Source organism: Grampus griseus (assembly GCF_964374135.1).
Source record: "Grampus griseus genome assembly, chromosome: 5".
In the NCBI taxonomy this organism is placed as follows: domain Eukaryota; kingdom Metazoa; phylum Chordata; class Mammalia; order Artiodactyla; family Delphinidae; genus Grampus; species Grampus griseus.
Genome location: NC_138998.1, coordinates 115,325,108 through 115,342,592, shown reverse-complemented (window position 1 = coordinate 115,342,592; position 17,485 = coordinate 115,325,108). Strand labels below are relative to the sequence as shown.

At 34.5% G+C, this 17,485-nt stretch overlaps 1 protein-coding gene across 1 annotated transcript in view; it reads left to right on the top strand.

The window, feature by feature from the left end:
- The window catches only part of NRIP1 (nuclear receptor interacting protein 1), a 97,242-nt gene that overhangs the window by 30,686 nt on the left and 49,071 nt on the right, over nucleotides 1-17,485 (top strand). Inside the window, exon 3 of the transcript XR_014296743.1 lies at nucleotides 12,982-13,105. The gene's annotated coding sequence lies outside the window, so the exon portion shown is untranslated. The remainder of the gene's footprint in view (nucleotides 1-12,981; nucleotides 13,106-17,485) is intronic.

Below are 17,485 nucleotides of genomic sequence, written 5' to 3'. Positions count from 1 at the left end.
GTTTACTGTTGTAAAATGTGGTGAGAAGATTTTAAAGGAAATCTCTGCTTTTCTCAACAGCTTTCAATAATTTTATTTAGAGCTGTAATTCATCCAATAATTTTTCAAAATGACAGCTAATAAAAGATTGCTAATTATATAATTACCATATATTATAGGTATAATATTTAGGATAGAGTTAAGTATATTCTATATAAAGTTAATTTTTTATATCCTCTATTTTGGGCCCAGTATGTCTAGAGTAAGTTATTCAATGGTATAGGGATTTTACCTTATAGGAATTTTCAGTTGATAAGACTTTTATGAGGAGGCATAAAAGGTTTGGTAGGTTGTTATACTGAGAACATGAAGAGTTATTAGTTTTGAATAGCTGTAGTTTGGGCTTTGTTAACGACTGATGGGTTGGCATTGAGTTAAAAAGCAAAACCTGATGACTCTAAGCCCTTTGACTCAAACTGTAACTGACTGTCAACCCACCTTCTTTTCCAATCAGGGATGAAGGGGTGCATCTCAAATGAATGAAGGTGTCCCACAGCTGCCTTCCAGTGTGTGTTCACACACAAAGGAAGCATAATTATTTTATTTAATTCATCATCTGATTTTATTTGGCCTTGGGAACTCCTCACCTCCTTCTTACCACCTAATTTTCTCTCTCTCCTTCCGTTTCTTCCTTTCTTTGGGTGAGCACTAATAGTTTTGCAGAATCTGGCTAGGCATATAGTGGTTTAGAATATAATTTTATTATTTGAAGTATTTTAAAGCTCTGTATTCGGAATGCGTTTGCTTTGGTTATATGTTTACTTTCAATTCTTAGTTAAGAACAAACGCACTGTTTATACAGTCATTCCTATGAGGAAATATGATTCACATTGAAAGATCTTGTTTATTGTCATATGACATGTTCTCTAGGCATGCAGCATAGAAAAGGGAGAAAACATCCCACATCCATCTTCACTGTAGCTCGACCTAACACATTTCGGGAAACTGAATATTTGAAAAATGTTTCTGTGTTGATTAAGATATAAGTAATAGAAGACCTTACTAAAATAGCTTAAACAGTAAGGAGTATATTATGTCTCACTCAACAGGAAGTTTAGATTACTGGTCGTTAATTAATTGTCATAATAACGTTATCAAGGACCCACGAGGTATTTTCCATATTTCTTCTCTGCCATCTTGAGTGTTTTGACAATGTCACTCTTCATGGTTGCAAGATAGCTATTTTTCCATGCCACTTTTTTTTTAAAGTGGGGAGAAACATTTTCTAGTAAACTTCATTGGCCATAATTGTATCATAGGCCTGTGCCTAAACGCCTTTTTGGCAGAGTAAACATTACTTGCCTTAAGCAGCTTGACCTAATCAATATTCACCTTCTAAGGTGTTCTGCCAGCCAGTAAGAAAGGGGGAGGCTCTGAGGATAGAGCAGTGAACAGAAGGGGAAAAAACTGCTGCCCCCTTGGAACTTACATTTTATTGGTGAGATAGACAAAAATATAAAGCAATTCAATTTCATGACCTCTTATTAACAAGTGCTAACTTAAAATTAGAGAAGGGAACATGGAAGGTCTGGGGTGGGGTGTGCGTGCAATTTCAGATTATGTCCAGGGAAGTCTCACCCAGAAGATGCCTTGAGTAAAGGTTGAGTTGGCGTGGGAGCTGATGATGCAGCTCTCTGGGGAGAAGAGTGTTCTAGTTAAACGCCCTGTGGCTGGAGTGGGGTGAATAAGGAAGGATCACAGGAAGTGAGGTCAGAGGGGGAAGCCACTAGACAGTTTTGAGCAGAGGAGTGATCCAGTGTAACATTCTTACATAATCACTTTGGCCGTTGTGTTAAATGGACCAAAGGGGCGTAAAAAACAGAAGCAAGGAAACCAGCTAGGAAGCTTTTGTAATAATCGAGGAGAAATGGTGGTGACTAGGATGGGAGCAGTAAGAAATAGTTGGATTCTGAATATTTCTAATGGAAAACCCACAGAATGTGCTGAGGAATTGGATGTGAGGTGTGAGAAGAGGAGAGGCCTCTAGGTTGGCAGCCAGGGTTTGAGGCCTGAACAATTAGAAGAATGGAGTTGATATTATCTGAGATTAGGAAGAACAAGAACTCAGTTATTGACATATTAAATTTGAGATGTCCAATAAACAATTACTTATATATATATTTCTTGAAGACAGATCAATATATATTTTTTAAAAGGATGACTTTGGCCATTAATAACAGGAAAAGGCTTCAAAAATGTATATATATTCAAACAACAGCAATAAGGAGAGAATACAAAAGGGGGAAATAAAAGTGTTATGCGGGGGCAGGACTATTTTACGTTCCATTGAACAAATACAGGGAAACACTGGAACTAATTTTAAAATAGAGTATTCAAAGAAACATCTATACACTTGAGTATTTATTTAGTGCCTACTATATTTTAGTTTCAAAAATTGCCTATTAAATATATTTATTCCTTGAGTCAGTACCTCAGTTTTGAAGCCCCAAATCATGTTAAAAATACACATTAAAAAAAGAAATACACCACAAGGACCAATGATACGGATATAGAGTATGTCTGTTTACTCTGAACATGATGCAATAAGTGATCCTTCTAAAGACGTTCTGCTGTTAACTGTCCAGATTATCCTCCCACACCCCAACTTCCTCAGTATTGTGCAGCCTATAGCTAATGCACAGGCATATTATTCAGTAGTGATCCAAGTCAGGAGAGAGATCAGTACAGTATACCTTAGGCGAGTTTATCCATAAGAATGGCTTTTCTTTTGAAGAGGAATTAGTCCAAGATGTCTTTATTGACATCTTGGATTATTGCACTTATTTACATTTAATAAGGATGCCGCACCTAGCTACAGTTTTCAATCTGCGTGCATCACATAAAATGCTGAGAAGCACCTTGTAAAGTACCTTTCATATTATAGGTGCTCAAGAAATATTTAGGTAGAAAGTTTGATTTAGAACATTATCATTTCTAATTTATTTAAAAACTTAAAAAAAATTACGGGACATGAAGTAGTAGGCATCGCTTGATCAAATGTGCCCTATCCATAATGTGAGGTTGTTGAGGAAACAAATTATAATTGTTTTGTCAGATAAAAGTACTGTGTAATAAATACACGAAATTATTTATTGAGCAAAGAAATACCGCTCTTTAAAATGGATTAGGCTTTTCTCATCACACTTTTGGCCAATCATGCTGAATATACGACCTTTGGCCTATATGACCTGTGAGGGGAAATGTGTATATTTAGAGGGGAAATCTGTTTGTTCAGAACATGAAGTGTACTGGATTACTTCAGTTTACCTATTTCTCATGTTAAGTAATTTTTGCAAAATGACCATCTCTCATGAGAGAGTTCTGCAAATTTACAGTAATGAAGCAAGCACTTATGTTAGTTTCATTTGCGACCAAATTGATGGTAGATATGAATTAGACTCATTCTTTGATCGACCAAGCTATAAGTTTTTAATCTACAAATTTGCTTTCAAGTTCTTTAGAGTGTATTTCTTTATATTCTCCTTTGCTTTTGGTTTTTAAAAAAAGGAGAGTTTGCAAAATCTATTGCCTAGCAGTTAGCATTTGTTCATGTGTGCAAATGATTAAGATGCTTACCTAAACAAGATTCTTGTCGAAGTAAAACTCTTATAGCAGCTTACTTTTTTATTATGTAAACATGAATGATATAAACAAGGAATATATTTAAATTATGAAGCACAATATCAAAGTGATCTCCCGAGAACCCGCCAACCAGCATGGAATCAGGACTTTACTAATAACAGTTGCATCTGTCAGCATTGTGCCTCTCCTTGCCTATACCTTTACCCTTACTGCCCTCCCTGACCCCCAGCTACTCTTCAGTTTTGTGTTAATCATTTACTTTCTTTTTATTATCACATGGTTTCTTAAATAATATGCTGTTTAATTTTACTTTTTTTTAAGTTTTGTAAAATTGGTAGCATACTGTGTGTAGTCTTCTGAGACTTTTTTTTCCCATTCATTGTGTTTCTTGGACATTTATTTATATTGTTGAATGTAATTGTAGTTCATTTATTTCACTGCTGAGTAATATTCCATTGTATGAATTTATTTTCTGTCCTATTGGTGGACATCTGGGTTATTGTTGTTGGGTTTTTGTTTGCTCGTTTTATTCATTTTTGATATATCTATTTTGCTGTATCTATACATTGATACAGATGTGTCTGTGTATCAGCAATCATTTGTATGTGTACTGGTGTACATGTGCAAGACTTGAGGAGAAATACCTGAGAGTAGAAGCATAGAGAATGTTCAACTGTATGAAATAATGCCAAATTGTTTTCTGAAGTCTTTGGACCATTTTACCTTCCACTAGCAATGTATCAGAACCCCCTGTTGAGCCAGATCATTGCTAAAACTCAGAATTGTCAGGCTTCTTAACTTCTGCTTATTTAGAGGCTGCAAAATAGCATCTTATTGTGGTCTTAATTTGTTTTTCTGTGATTGCTGATGAGGTTGAACATCTTTTCATGTGATACTTAACATTGGTATTTTTCTTACACAAAATGCTTGTTCATGTCTTTTGTCCATTATGTACTTAAGATCGTATATTAAATGCAGTTATTTTTTTAAATTTAAAATTTTAAAATAACACACTTAACAGAGAAGTTGCAAGTACAGTAAAGATACATTTTTTTTTCCCTGAAGATTTGATTTGATGCTCCATCGCCCCTAAATAAATGAGTGTATATTTCCTACAAACAAGAACATTATCCTAAAAACCACAATAAAAACCATTAAAATCAAGAAATTAACACTGATGCATTGCTACCATCTAATCCTCAGGTCTCATTCACTTTTCAGAAGTCGTCCCAATAATGTCCTTTATAGTAAAACGTTCCAATTTAGAATCACGCCTTGCATTTTACTTGTCACATCTCTTTAGTCTTTTTTTCCAATCTGAAACCATTCTTCAGCCTTTGTTTGACTTTCAAGACCTTGGCACTTTTGAAGACTATGTAGGCCAGTTATTTCATAGAATGTCTCTTCCTTTAGGTTTGTCTGCTGTTACCTTATGAGTAGATGTAGGTTATGAATATTTGGCAGGAATATCACAGATGTTACACTGTCTTCTCTTCTCATCTTGTAAGGTGGCACCTGGTTTCATTTTGACCTATTACTGTTGAAGTTCACTTGGATTACTTGATTCAGAGGATGTTGGCCAGGTTTCTCTACTGTTAAATTACTCATTTTTCCTCTGTAATTAGTAATTATTTTGTGTGAAGGTGCTTTGGAACTGTAAATATCCCCGTCCTGGTCAAACTCTCATTTAATTAATTAATTTATTTGTATCACTGTGAGCACATGATTCTGTGTTTTATTCAATGAGCTATAATGCATTACTGTTGTTATTTATTTTGATGCTCATCTTACCCTGAGTTAGCTGGTGGGATACCCTTCAAGTTGGCTTCTGTGTCCTTTTGACATGTCATTCCTCAACCATACTGCTACCTCCAATTTCATTCCCATATTATAGAGTTAAACCACATTTTTTCCCTTTTCTGTACCTCCTCTCTAACAGTGGGGAACTTGCCTATTGTTATCCTAAATTTACTTACTTATTTGATCAGTCTCCCTCCACCACCCCACAATTCTATTTGAGCTTCAAAGCCACTTATGTGGAAGCCCTCCTCACCCCACTTGGATTCCTACATTGCACAGCACGGTGCATCGTGCATCTCTTTATGGGCACCCTGATCAGGCGTTGACACCCATCATTGGACCACTGCCATGCAGGGTTCTGCTCACCCTAAACCACCCTTCCAGAGCTTGGGTGTGGACTCCCACGCCACATTGTCCCCTCCCTCCACCACGGACACTTGCCTCATCCTGCTTGGGCTCTGACTCCCCTTATTAGGGATGCTCCTTTGCATTTTTAATTAAAATGTTATACCACACACACACACACACACACACGCACGCACGCACACACACATGCACACACATACATTCTGGATACCAAAATCTTTTTTGGCAACATGCTTTGTGGTATTGTAGTTTATCTTTTTCTTTGTTGTATTTGTTGATGAGTGGAGGTTTTTAAGTACGATGCAGTTGAAGTTATTAATCATATGCTTTATAGTTAACCCTTTCTATGTCCTGAGAAAACCTTTGCTACTGAGTTCATAAAGGTATCTCTTATATTTTGTTTTAAAAATGTTAGAGACTTGATTTCTCTCCTTAAAACTTGAATTCCTCTGGAATTTATTTTTTATATAGTATATAGTAGAGATCCAATTTCTTTTTCTCCCCCCGAATGGATAACCAGTTGTTTCACCACTATTGAATGATTCCTCCTTACTTCAGTGATCTGCAATGCAACTTTTATTAAATATCATTTTCCTTATGTGTGAAGGTCTGTTTCTTCTCCAGTGGTCAGTTTGTCTCTTTTCCAGGAGCCCACTAACTTAATGGGGTAAAGCTTTAAAATAAGTCTCCATATAGGTAGAGCACATTCTGTACAGTATGCTTTTTCTTGTTGGATGGCTTGTCTCTTACGGGCTTTTGCTGTCCCGTTGTAAATTTTAGAATCATCTTATAAAACCTTTGGATTTCGATTGGCATTGCATTCAATGTATTGGTTCAGTTTGAGGAGAATTACCATGTTATAGTATTGAGTCTTTCTATCAGGAACATGGTATGTCATCCCATTTATTTAGGTTGCATTTAATAATGTCTTCCAGTATTTTCTCCGTATAGAATTTGCAATATTTACAAGTTACTTTTGTTCTTTAGACACATTTTCTTGTTGGATGTTTTTTAAATGTTATTTTCTGTTTGTTACTGGTGTGTAAAAACACAGTTGATTTTCTTATGTGATTTATATTTAGTTACAATTAATTGAATACTAAAACCTGTTCAGATGAAATGTCAGACATGCTCAAAAGCAAATAAGTCAGATTAGAAGTCCAGGTTTCTACTCTGAAATTACTTTTGATATTTTAATAATTTCTAGCTAATCATCGTGTTTTTTTTACAGCTTTATTGAGATAATTTACATACCATAAAATTTACGCATTTAAAGTGTTCTTTATAGCCACACGGGTGTGCAGCCAACACCACCATTGAATTTTTGAACGTTTTCATGAACCTAAGAGGCACCCCATACCCATTGGCAGTCACTCCTATCCTCCTTCATCTTCAGCCCTAGGTGATTAATGATCTACTTTCTGTCTCTGAATTCGCCTATTCTGGACATTTCACATAGATGGAATCATATATGATTTTTGTAACTGGCTTCTTTCACTAAGCGTAATAATTTGCAAGATTCATCTATATTGTAGCATATATCAGTAGTTCATTCCTTTTTATGGCTGAATAATATTCCGTTGTATTGAATGTTATCACATTTTGTTATTCATTGGTTGATAGACACATAGGTTGCATCTAATTTCTGGCTGTTATGAATAATGTTGTTGTAAGCATGCATATATAGGTTTTTGTGTGGACATAAGTTTTCCCTTCTGTTTATACCTAGGAGTAAGAATTCTGGGTTATATAGTAACTCTATGTTTAACTTTTTAAGGAGCTGCCAAACTGTTTTCCAAAGAGGCTATGCTATTTTATTTTATGTCTCATCAGCAATGTGTGAAGGTTTCAGTTTCTCCCTATCTTCCCTAACCTTTGAATTATTCAGTCTTTTAAAAAAATATGTATCTATTCTAGTGGGTGTATAATGAAATCTCATAGGTTTATTTGCATTTCTCTGATAGGTCGTGATGATGAGCATCTTTCTGTGTATTTACTAAACATTCATGTATCTTTGGTGAAGTCTTCAAATCTTTAGCCTGTTTTTAAAAATTGATTTATCATCTTATTCTTGAGGGCTAAGGCTTTTAATATGCTGGATACCATTTCTTTACCATGTATACATGATAAAGAATATATAGAGAAAATATTTGCAAATATTTTCTCCCATTATGGGACTTGTCTTTTATCTAAATTGTGTCTTTTAGAGAATTTGATGAAGTCCATTTTTTTAATTGATTGAGCTTTTCTTGTCATATTTAAGAAATCTTTTCCTGACCTAAGGTCACGAGATTTTTTTTTTTTTTTCCCTTATGCTTTCTTCTAGAAGTTTTGTAGTTTTAGTTCTTACAGTTTGAGCTATGGTCTATTTTGGGTTACTGTTTTTGTATGTTGTGAGGTAAATGTTTATACTTATTTATCAGTTTATTTTTACATGTGAATATCCAGCTGTTCCTGCACCATTTATTAAAAAGACTTTTTTCCCCATTGAATTGCCATAGCACATTTGTTGAAAATCAAATGACCATGAATGTGAGAATTTATTCTGGGCTGTCTATTCTGTTTCATTATCCAAATGTCTATCTCTATGCCAGTATCACACTGTGTTGGTTATTAGAACTTTATGTAAGTTTTGAAATTAGGTGAAGTCCTGCAACTTTAATCTGCCTTTTCAATATTGTTTGGATATTTTAGGTTCTTTAGACTATCATATATATTTTAGGATCAATTTCTACAAAAAACAGCATGATGGGATTTTGATAGATCAATTTGGGGAGAATTGCCATCTTAACAATACTGAGTCTTCCAGTCCATGAACGTGGAATGGATCTTTGTTTATTTAGACCTTTAATGTCTTTTAACAGTGTTTTGGATTTTAAGTGTATGGCTTTTGCATTTTTAAATTAAATTTATTCATAAGTCTTTTATTTTTTGCTACTATTGTGAGTGAGGGGAACTTTTAAAATTTCATTTTTGGATTGTTTTTTGCTAGTATATAAAAATGCAATTACTTTTTATACATGGATCTTGTATTCTACAATCTTTCAAAACTTTCTTAATTTTAATAGCTTTTTTGTTTGTTTGTTTTGTTTTATTTGCTTCCTTAGGATAATCTACGTACAGGATCATGTTGCCTGCAAATAAAGAGTTTTTTATCTTTTTCTTTTCCAATCTGTATGTCTTTATGTTTCTTGCCTGATTGCACTGAGTAGAATCTCTGGTACAGTGTTGAATAGTAGTGGCTAGAGCCGGTCATCCTTGCCTTTCCCCAGTGTTAGAGGGGGAAAGCATTCAGTCTTTCACCAGTAAGTATGGTATCAGTTTTAGGCATGTGTCCCAGAAAGGAAAGATTATTTCACTTTGAAACAATCAACTAATGTAATATACCTTATCAAAAGAATGTAGGACAAAACTGCATGATTAGCTCAGTAGACACAGACAAAAAAGAAAGGAAGGAAACAGAAAACAAAATAACGAGTTTAAACAAAAGAGAGAGAGAGAGAGAGAGAAGCAGCAGCTACTTTGTATAAAATGGTGAGGAAAAGCTACTGTGAGGAGATGAGGAAAAGCTGGTATCTAAAAAACCTGGAGGCCTTAAAGTCACACAGAGAATAAAGTGGAGAGTAAGTAGTTCAGCACTAGGGTTTGCACTTGTCCTGTTCACTTTGTAATTCCAATACCTAGCACAGTGCCTTGCTCCTATAATTTGTTCTAATATCAAATACATAGTTTAGTATATTGCTTTCTTGGCAGTCATATTCTAATCATTGTATCATGTCATTAAATATTCTTTGGAAACATATCTTTTAATGATTACATAATATTCCACAGTATAATTATAAGAAAGTTATTTGAATGTTTTATTATTCATAGACATGCTTCCTTCCTACATGATTTACAACACATCTGGCATATTTCATTGATTTGGATTTAAGGCTAATTTTTCCATTTACTAATAATCTATGATAGTGGTTTATTTTATATTATCTTTTGCTAATTTTTATTTAAGTATTCTTCTAATTTATCCTTCCTGTGGTCATATGTTTAGCTCAAAAGGGTTATAATAATGCTTTAATAGAGACCAACCATTAAAACAATTCTAGAATGTGGCAAAGTATCAGACATAAACTGTGGGCACTGAATATTTTTTCCTCTCTGCATGGAAAAATGTAGACTCGTGAACTTTATGTACTATTGCCAGGTGTTTTGCACTACCCAAATTGAGACTCTGGTAAGTGAGTAGTACTAGAAAAAAGTCAGTAGTACTAGAAAAAAGTCAGTAGTACTAGAAAAAAGTCAGCTCCAGAGAACTGCCAAGGCCCTGTCTTGTTTTCAAGTAAAATATACCAGAGTTTGAATTCCACTTTAAGTTCTTACTAGTTTTGTGATTTGGGGTAACTTAAACTCAGTTTCCTCATCTATAAAATGAGGATTATAATCATCATCTCATAGGGTTGTATATAAAGGGTTTAGTGCAGTGTCTGTTAATAGTAACTGCCCAGTATATGAGAGCTGTCATTACCTTTTGTTTAAGTTTCTCACTGTCGTGGGAGTGCTGGTAAGAGTGGTAGCAGGAAGGGTTCCTTATGCTTCAAGGCTTTGTCAGCAGATACCAACCAGCTCCTCTGGAGGTATTTACTTTTACTCTTGTCAGGAATTGGTCGTTTCCTTTGGTGAATATGCCTGTTTAGAGACTATTTCTTGTCTGCTCATGTGCCAAAAAAGATACAGCCAAAAAGGTGGTATTTTATTTTATTATTTATTTATTTTTTTAAATTACATTTTGCAACTTTTTGTTTTTTAATTAATTAATTAATTTGGCTGTGTTGGGTCTTCGTTTCTGTGCGAGGGATTTCTCTAGTTGTGGCAAGTGGGGGCCACTCTTCATCGCGGTGCGCGGGCCTCTCCCTATCGTGGCCTCTCTTGTTGCGGAGCACAGGCTCCAGATGCGCAGCCTCAGTAGTTGCGGCTCACAGGCCTAGTTGCTCCGCGGCATGTGGGATCTTCCCAGACCATGGCTCGAACCCGTGTCCCCTGCATTGGCAGGCAGATTCTCAACCACTGCGCCACGAGGGAAGCCCCAAAAGGTGGTATTTTAAAGTAAATTAAGTTAGACCTTTTGACATCAACTTGTAGGTTACTCCTCCCATCATCCATAAATATAGTTATGGTTACTTTCTTTTCCAGCTTGAAAACAAAAGGTAATACATGTTTTTTTCAAGAAGGAAAGAAATGTGACTAAAAATTGAACAATTATAATGTTGACAAGGGGCAAGATGGGGTTGTCTTGGGTATAGATTCTGAGATTGGGGACTGGGAATTTAGGACATTTCCAAGGCCCCTGGCGCATTCTAATAGAAATACTAAATTGATTGTAAATATGGTTATTTTTAAGTTCACGGGTAAAGTACTGCCTTGTAGTTATAGATTATCAGAAGTGATTTTTCCCTGCTCTCTCAGAATTCCTATCAGGATTTATAGTCAAGGTTCAGTTTGAGTCCAGGATCTATAATTTGGGGCATGACACTTAACCAGCCCTGCACACTGTTTGTTTCTCCTTCATAAAATGGGGTAATGCCTTCTCTGCTTGTTTCACTGAGTTATGGAGATTCAGTGAGGTCTTGTCCATGAAGTGCATTGTAACTGGTAAAGCATATAGCTTACTAATTGTGACTCCAGTTCATCCTGTCAGACCTGCCCTTTTCTCGCTATTGTTTGTTAGGTCGCTGGTGAGGGTGACATGATAACCCAGAAATCTGTAATGTGCACTACATCCTAGGGGTGTTTGTTTTATACATATACTAGGGAGTGGACAGTGGTAGGCTGTTGCTATTTTCATCCTTTAATTTGTTTTATTTATTACAAAAGTAATATGCACTTATTGTAAAGAAACTAGAAAATATAAATCAGGAAAAAGGAAAAGAAAAAATCAGTTCTGCAAAAATAACTACTATATCTATTTTTATATAATTTTAAAACAAAAATTCAGTTATGCTAAACATAATGTTGTTTCCCATTTTTATCACTTAATATATAATATAGTATATTATTCCATGAAACTTAATTACCTTATATAACATTTTAATGGCTATGTAGTACATAATGATATGCTTATAGCTAGATATTTGTACATATCCTCTATTTTTTTTTCCAGTTAGGATAAATCCTACACTTGGAATTGCTACATCAAGGGGTATACAACATTTTAAGAAATATGATTTCTTTTTGCTTCATTGAGATGTAATTAACATATAATAAACTGCATATATTTAAGGCATACAGTTTGATAACTTTTGACATGTGTGTACGTATGCCCATGAAATCAGCACCACAATTAAGATAATACTCTTTTGTAATCCCTTCTTCTTGTACCTTTCCACCCTGCTATCCCCAGGCAACCACTGATCTGTTTACTCTCCCTGTAGATTAATTTGCATTTATTACATTTTTATGCAAATGGAGTCACACACTATGTATTCCTTTTTGTCTGGGTTCTTGCACTCAGCATAATTGTTTTGAAATTCATCCATATTGTTGTTTATATCAATAATATATCCTTTTTTGTTGCTGAATAGTAAATATTCCATTGTACGGATATACCATAATTCATTCACCTGTTGATGGGCATTTGAGTTGTTTCCAGTTTTTGGCTATTAAAAATAAAACTGCTTTGGACATTGGTGTACAAGTCTTCCTATGGACATAAAACATTTGATATTTATTACCGAATTTTGTGCTGAGAAGGTTACATAGGTAGTATTTTGAAACAGACAAAGCTTAATATGAAAGAAACTAGCTATTTTTTTTCTTCCTTTTTAAAAAAATTTTGGAAATACATCCTTGGGAGGATTTAGAATTTTTACATGTAACTTAACTGAATTTGTTTGATAGAAATTTGAAATTAACAAAGGTTAATAAGTGCATCCTAGCAACTATAAACCTTTTTCACAGTTTGTTTTCTTGAAGCATCTACTTTTATCAAGTAAATGTATTATCTAGAAACCAAAAACCTTTTGCTTTCCTTTAGTGATCAATTTATATTTCATAAACAGTCCATATTTTTCTGTCAAATGACTCTTTCTGTATTGTACTTGAACAAGAAAAGATACTGAGAAAAGTTTACAGAACTTCACAAAAGATATTCCAGAATCTGGTTTGGAATTGATGCCAAGCTATCTTTTTCCTCTTCTTAAGATACACACTAGATTGAAGGAGGAGTGGGGAATCTGAAGACTCCAAATGGCATCAGAGCTACTTTTCAACAGCCTTCTCAGTTTCCTTTCTCAGAAAGCAGAGACTCAATCCTTGGAGACGGATGGTGAGAATATTTTTCCTGAGTTCATAAGGCTTAATCATCGTGACTTTAATATATTTCAGACAGTCCTTTCTTAGTTACGAATTAGCTTATAATCACCAGATTTGTATTTTGTGCTTTATCTGTGCAAATTACTTCATTAGGCAGTGTTTTTTGTTTGTTTGTTTTTTTAAGTGAATAGGATACACTCTCATAGCTAAGGAACTTACAGGGAAAGAATAAATATAGATAGGTAAATAAAATCAAACAGCAGAAAGACGTTAAATGCCATGAGAAAAACACAAGCAATATTCTTGAGAATTCACAGGTGTAGATTACTTCTGGAGATAGGGATTAAGATGTTTGAAAGAATAGCATTTATGTTGATGATGCTTAATTTGTTTTTACCAAAAACAAGGGAAAATGGATAGTTAATAGAAAACCGAAAATAGCAATCTGATTTCAGATAAAAAAGTTAATTATTGTTTGGAGGAAAAATAGAAGGATATTTGGTTATTGTGGGCTTATTATAGTATAAGTCAGTGATTACTTTTTGAATTATATAAAATGGTTACCTCTTACAGGGCAAATGATACTGTATCAGCATTTCTGAGAAATGATTTAAAAATCTGATTAAATTATCATAAGTAGGTGGGCAATGCAACAGAAAGAGATGAGTGAGTGGCTAATTCTACTTGGATTAACTTGCTTGTTTTCTGGTATAGCTACAACCTAAATGAATCGGTCATGTCTTAAGCTCTTGGACCTTATGCTGCTCACGCATGGGCAGAAGAACTACAAGTAAACTGGGAAAAGCCACAGTGATTGATTATTGTGCTCATAATTAGTTGTTTGGAAGAGAGATAGCAGATAGACTATCCTAAATTCATGGTGTTTTAATGGGCCATGATGTTTCAAAAGGGGGATGGCAACTTTGAACCAGATTTGTCCTCTACCTGTAAGCATAATATGGTTGGCACAGTGATAATACTAACTCCTTTTCCTTCACTGTTGTGATTATGTTCAGAAAATCTAGTGATGAAGTTTTTATTTTAATCATTCTACTTCTCTCTTATTTTAATTACTCTGCTTATTCTTTCTTGTAATTTCAGCAAGGAAATCTTTAAAACATTATACTTATTAAATAAAAATGCTATAAAACTATTAGTAATTATTGGTTGCTAGTCATTTTTCACATTATCACTTATTATTTTTTCCTCTAAATTGAGATTTTAAATCTACCTAACTTTTATTTATAAATATTAAAAGTTCTTTCATTCAGGTATAATTATGTGGTAATGTCTGATAGTCTGAAATCTGCTTTTATATTTGTTGAAACATAGTTGATATTGAACCCCAATTGTCAACTTTTAATTCTGTTAAAATGAAAATTATAATTATGCATATTCTTGTGACCAGCAAGATATAATTATATCTTGTTTGTTGTTCTTAATTTTCATCACCCTTGTTTTGTGGTAAGCACCAACCACTTTTAACAGTTGGTAAATAAATTGTAGATAGCCAGATGGTAAATATACATAGCCAATAAATTGTCCTTGAAAAATGATCAAATCTAGATCTTTCTTCCAGATAGAAGATGGATTATTTAGAATACACAATGAACAACTTTGAAAGCAATTAAAGTTGAATTATTAGTGATTATCTATATCATTTATATATATTTTAAAACATTTCAAGATTTTAAAAGTGAATATGTTAAGTGTGTTTTTTCGAAAGTGTGTTTTGTTAAACAGTTTTTCCTTTTGAATGAGGAACCCGTGGTCAAATAAGTTTGGGAGATGTTGCATCATAGTATATAATACCTGTTCACTAGAACTTACATTAGCCAGTGGACTGTCAGTCTCCAAAAGGAGTATCTAGTCCTTTTGGACAGAGATAGTGTCCTTCAGATACAGAGTCCAGTACTCTGTCGTATAGCTAGTATACGACAGAGTACAGTTGAAGACTCTGGACTAATATATTTCATAAGGTTTTACTATAGTTTGTTTGTCATACAGCTCCACTTTGAAACCAGTCGTGTTATATTTTTAGGTATAGTGATGTCCTGAATGAGAGGCCAAAGAGGATGATTAGGAAAAAAGGAAAAGGATTTGATTAATTGAATATTGCAAACCATATGAAACATGAAGTGTTTATAAAGCTTCTTAGTATCTTAGACCAAGATTTCCCTTACTCACTTGATAGCTCCCCCTTTTGAAAGAAATAGTCACCCCATCTAAGTCACAAAATAAAATCACCCTTTATTGTACTTTAGAGGACTCCATGTGCTTTCTGTGCTCTGTTCACCTCAGTGCGTAACGTTTATTAGCTAATTTTGATAAATATCGATAATACAAAAGTTAATATCTTGGGTAGAATTAGGTAATTGACCATAAATCAGTTTAGTTTAAAACACTTGAATATACTCATTTTCTAAGTGGAGTTTTTTTTTGTTATAGCTCATGATTTCTCACTGAGAAGAGTGCTTTTTTGTACAATTTTCCCTAGTTCAGTTAAGTTGTTGATGACTATTTCAACAGATGTCTTAAGTGTTAAAACTTTTATGTCCTATATAGTATCTATATGAAGAGATGAAAATGTGGGCTGGTGAGTTCTAACAGATTGGGTTAGCAGGTTGGAAGTGAGGCTAATTGTCAACATGGAAAGTCTTCCCCAAACTTTATATAACACTCCTCAAAGTAAGGTTTTTAATTTAAGAAATAATACTTTAAAAAAGGTGTTTAAACTTCTATACAAAGTTTTCAATGAGGACATGGTACTGGTGAAAGCAAGATCAATCCAGAATCTGGGTGAGTCACTGCGGTTGGGGTTAATTGCCGTAAACTAACTTGGCTATCTCACTGATGTTTCCCTGGATTCGTGGACAACCTGGGCAAGAAACTTTGGGTGTTCAGCTCAAATGAAGCATCGTTAGTTTCCGACATAGCTTCCACCCACTCTTTAGTTTCCTTTCCCATGACCAGCATCTTGGTTCAGAGTTCTTTTCTCATCTGGAGCTCTTATGCTGCTAAGCCTCCATACTGATGTCCTTGCTCCAGTCTCTCACAGGCGCTAGATCTTCCCCAAACTCCAATTTGCTGTGTTACTCCTTTGATCAAAATAATTCAACGATCCCAGTAGCATAATGACCATAGAAAAATAACAGACCTTCTTTAATCAATCCTAATTTACCATTACAATGGGAAACATTCATATAATTAACATTTTTCTGAATTTGATGTCTTTGAAGAATTGATTTTCCCTAAGTCTTTTACTTAATACCTTAATTGACATAACTAACATTATTCTGGGAGGAAGATTCCCACTATACCAAGCCTCTGGGTCAACTAAGGTTTTTTTCCCTCTCCCATGAAAGGTTTCAAATGAGGTAATTAAAATAATTTTAAAATGTGTTGATTAAAGTGTCAATTCACTTTCTCTTCTTACACAGACCGTAGTCTTTTTTTACTTAAATTAACCGTGTTGAACCTGATAATTTTCCTTGATTCTCTGGTACATTTGCCCTTCAACCACATGGCCTGTGGTTTGCACATCTGAAATTGGTGTGATTCTAACAGTAGAGCTTATTATGCACTTTATTCAGATAATTAGACTCTCCCCATTCTAGATTAGAGACTACTAGTAATTTTCAAACCCTATTTATTTTCTCTTTTGCATTTACTTAATAGAGAGATTGTTGATAGTACAATCTATGCAAGCTTCTAGCTTGAAGCTTTTATCTCCCGCTATTGCTACTCCCTCATTCCTGCCATCTTGCAGTCTGTCCACTAAGCTTCTCGAAATATTTGTGGTGATGGGCGAGTTTTTGTTTTGTTGTTTTTGCTTCATTATTTTAGTAAATCACTTTTATTGTGTTTTTAAGAAGCTTCTATCTCTGGCAGATGGGAAATTAAGAAACAAACATACAAATTATACATCCAAATCTTTCATCATTAAATTCAAAAGACATCAAATTACTTTGTCAAATTGTATAAAAGTTTCTAATTACTTGTAGTTTGTGTTCTTTAAGTGGATTACCTAAAGTTTCTAGAACATACTGTGTACTGCTGTGCTTCCCTGCTGGGACTGATGCTCCTCCCACTGCCTAAAGGATGTTTTTCACTTCTTTTCAAATTGGCAAAGCCTCACCTTTGTTAGAGCCAGTTCACATGCCACCTCTGTGGAGTGCCTTCACTAAAAAAAGTGTTGCCTGCCTTCTCACCCCATCTTCTTCCCAAGAATTTGCCCTTCCGTGCTTTTTTCCGCTTTGTTCATACCTTCTCTTATGGTACTATCTCATTATGTCACTGATTATATTTTTTCCTGACAAGATTGGGTCCACAAAAGGCTAGTTTATCGCTTAATTATCCTTCTCTCCTTAGCTCTCAACACACAGCAGCTTCT